The sequence below is a fragment of the Mandrillus leucophaeus genome, unplaced genomic scaffold, assembly GCF_000951045.1.
Source record: "Mandrillus leucophaeus isolate KB7577 unplaced genomic scaffold, Mleu.le_1.0 Scaffold534, whole genome shotgun sequence".
Taxonomy (NCBI): domain Eukaryota; kingdom Metazoa; phylum Chordata; class Mammalia; order Primates; family Cercopithecidae; genus Mandrillus; species Mandrillus leucophaeus.
This window is the reverse complement of record NW_012105742.1, coordinates 121,115-124,959: the sequence shown is the minus strand read 5'-3', so window position 1 is coordinate 124,959 and position 3,845 is coordinate 121,115. Positions and strand designations below refer to the sequence as shown.

Genomic DNA, 3,845 nt, shown 5'->3' with positions numbered 1-3,845 from the left:
TTGTAACGATAGTCTTTTACAGGTTTTCATTTAAAGATGTTTGTGTGCTTTTAATTGACAACTAACTTCTTGCTGCTGTATAGTAAAATATTAATATATTTTTATCATTAAACTGCTGCATGACTATCATCTTTGAGTGAAGAGAAAATGTTATAAAAAAGATGCCTTAAACAGTACATTTTGGTTTGGAATTCTGTAGAAAGTATTTTGGTAAAAAAAAAAAAAAAAAAAAAGGGTCTTGTCTGACAGAGAGTTCTGGGGATGGAATTGTTTCTTGGCAAATCCAGCCATATAGATCTAACTGCTGTATGTATAAGACACCACCTGTAGGAGCGGGAAGGTATCAGTGCTTCTCATATTGTAAAGCATTGGCCTAGGAAGGCAAACAGTTGTCTTTTTGAAGGATTTTTTTTCTGCTGGTTCTTTGGGTTTTGATTTGATATTTTTATGCTCCCTGGTTGAGTGTGTTGTCTTCGTTATTGAGATCTACTGTATGTGTTGAATAACAAGCTATTTTCATTGTACTGTGCATTTTCCCATTAAATTGTTTGCTTTTAATATTCATACAATGTTAAATATGAGGTGACCGTACAGTAGTTAGGAGTTTCTTTACTTACAAAATCACTGGAAATGATTAAATTGCTTTTCCCCCTCCCTAGAGGTGCATTTTTCTTATTTCCATATAGTAAAGTTGAGCTTTTACAGTGCATAATGTGACATTTGGAATGCTTATCAACTGCATGTAAACATTAATAACCTGCACTTTTTTGTCTTAAGGTTTGTTGAGCTGTTTTGTTCACTGTACTTTAACTGTGATATGGAAAAGACTGCATTCTCTGTGCTGTTACTAATTAGGAAAGAGAATTGCTTTGATTTTGTCTCTTGTTTACTATAGCTTCTTAAAGTTAAGCCTTGTACTACAGGTTGTTGGAGTACTCCTAGATCACTGTTTCATAGTAGCCAGCAATAAGTAGTGCAAGTCAACAAAAACACAGCAAACTTAGGCAAAGTGTCCTTTCTTTGAGATGCGAGTTCTTTCATGAGGTTTTCTTTAGGGCCAGAGTTACCTAAAGTGAAGCCTTTCTTACCTATAGACTTCAGATTCTGCTTGGAATCCCACCGGCTCAAGAAGCACATGTATTGTGCAGTTGTCTTTACACTAAAACAGTTGAATACAATCTTACTACGATTTTAAAACCAGTGTCTGATTTATGGTCAGTGGGTTTAAAAAGAAATCCACATGCAGATCTTTTAAGACTTAAAAAGTGATCGTAGAAAAGACTAAGTGACTGTAAAGATGCTCTTTTTTTAAGCATCTCACTTTACCTCCCCAAGCACCCTCCCAAACCTTGTCTTCCCTCTCCTGTTTCATCTTTTCCCTACCCTTCCCTCCCAGGTGCTCGGTACTTTACCAAGGTTCTATATATCAGTGTTTTATGTTAGAATTTTTCCTTGTTTTTATTTTGCTAGTTGGTAAACCCTGTTTGTGCTGAAACAAATAAGGAAATGGTATATTTGACCATATGTGTTATTCATAGAAGACAGTATGATCAAATGTGCCAAAAACAAGCAAACAAAACTTAATTCCTGAGAAGTATGCCTTATTTTTATTGATCTGCTTTGTCTTACAATTAAGGTCCAAGAGCTTGGTTAAACTGTATTATTTGCCTAAGTATAAAAGAAAACTTGAACTGCATTGCAATATTGACGTTCTTTAAAATGAGAGACACTGTCAAGTAATTTAATCCAGAGATCAGCCACCAGATTTGAAATGCTCATGTATGTGTGTGTGTTTGAAGTTGTTTTTTTTCTTTTAAATCACCAATTTTTTTAAGCTACTTTTTATTTGTGCCTCCTATTTATCATGCTGATGTTAGAAGCAGCAGTCATCCAGCCACAGAGGGAGCTAAAGTTAACTAACCAGAACTGTAGAAATCATTATACATGCCTTTGACAACAAAGGAAGTTCATAAGAAAAGCCATGTCGGCTTTTCCTCCAGTAGATACAGATTGGAGGTAGATGAATATTTGCCAAATGGAAAAAAAGACAATGCTAGTCAGGAAAGACAAACTGTTTTCCAGCTTCTTAAAAAGCCATGGAGAGTAGAAACCAAAACCAACAGGGAAATAAAAAACCTTGAAAGTCTCACTTTCTAGTTGTCCCATGCAGGGGTTGAAATTTGATTCAAAGCGGAAAGTATATTATGTTTTTTTAGGCCTTCACATCTAGAGATGGATAACTTCCAATATGATTTTTCAGGTAATAGAGAAAGCTGCTAGTAATTTTAACCCCTGCCTAAAGGAGACAGATAATTTCATTTGGGAGCAAATACTTATTGCCTTGAAAAGTAGCACTGTAATAGCCTATGGTAATTAGTTGTAGAATAACCTTTATCCCTTTCAAACTATGCAAATTATTAAATAAGTGTAAATTAGGATTCAATTAAAGATAGTTGGTTATATTGCAATCAGATGGCATTCACAAACTTAACTGGAGCATATACAAATAAAATCTATAAGTCTAAGTTTTGTATGCTAACAGAAAGATATAATTTAGCTACCTATTCTAAAAATGGTGAATATTATTAATATTGTATAATAGAACTGGGAAGACTGCCTCCTTTTTTGAAGAGAGATTAAGGATTTTTATAATTGTTTTTCATCAAATTTTAATATTTTTGTCAAATTTTTAGGTATTTAATTTGTAAAACAGTTTGCTTTGTACTGGCATACAGAAAATAGGGTATTGATTTTAAACTTTTTGAAGCCAAGTGATCAAGTACATTTGTAATAAAAGTCAATGGATCTATATCAGTTGTACTCACTGTTTTCATTTCTTATTAATATAGGGATGCTGTACTTTTTCTTCAGGAAAACTGAATTAAATTTGGGTGGAAGGGAGGGGAAAAGATAAATCCGTTGATAATGAGAATCTGGGTGGGTATCATGGCCCAAGCACTTTATATCATTTTTTAAGTCAGTTAAGTTTGATGTATTTTAAAAGATACTGTGTCAACTTTTTTCTTCCTATTTTCTTATGTAACTTGATGTTTGGGGGGATTATCTCATTCATTTTTGTTTGTGTGCTTTTAACATTTTGTGTTTTGGCCCTGTTGAAACTTTCTAAACACATTTTTCTTTTATGACATTTTGGGTTATCTGCTATCCCTGTGACCCTACCGTACGGGCATGATTATTTTTATCTTCCACACATGGTTCACCTTCTTGTCTACAATATTCCCGTTCATTTTTTTCAGGTTATATATACACACACATTTCCAAATAATTTTAGAATGGGGCTATCTGAAATTGATGCTCTAGTAGCTTTCATAGCTCCACAATTCATTTTATTTTACATGTGAACATAATTTTAAGATTTTCTTCACCATAAAAAGTGAGATACCAAGTCTGATGACTTTTTCCCCTTTTTAAAATCTTTTGAGTATCAGAATGAGATCTTGCCGTCTACATAAAAGGATGCTAAAACAAGAGTATCTATAGCAACTTAAGTTTGGAATAGTTGGTGATAACTCTGAGTATAACGTTTATAGTTTATTATCCCTAAATTTGAATATCTTCATAATTTGGAGAGATACATATACACACACATATATATGTATATATGCATTGTGTGTGTGCATATGTATATAGATACACACATCTCCTTGAGAGTGAAATAAGTAGGAGAGAGAATTTATTGGAATTGCTTACGTAAATAAATTCACCAAAGTTATTTGTGTAGATTTGTTAAAGGGTATCAATTTTTAAATCACAGTATTTCTGTTTTCTTCATTGCATGTTAACCAAGTTTTGGCCATTCATAAGTACGCTATAAAACTAAAGTG

The 3,845-nt window shown here is 33.2% G+C and overlaps 1 protein-coding gene across 1 annotated transcript in view; it reads left to right on the top strand.

The window, feature by feature from the left end:
- The window catches only part of PURA (purine-rich element binding protein A), a 5,036-nt gene extending 2,225 nt beyond the window's left edge, over positions 1-2,811 (top strand). The window contains exon 1 of the mRNA XM_011997216.1: positions 1-2,811. This exon is cut by the window's left edge and continues 2,225 nt beyond it. The gene's annotated coding sequence lies outside the window, so the exon portion shown is untranslated.
- The last annotated feature ends 1,034 nt before the right edge of the window (positions 2,812-3,845 follow it).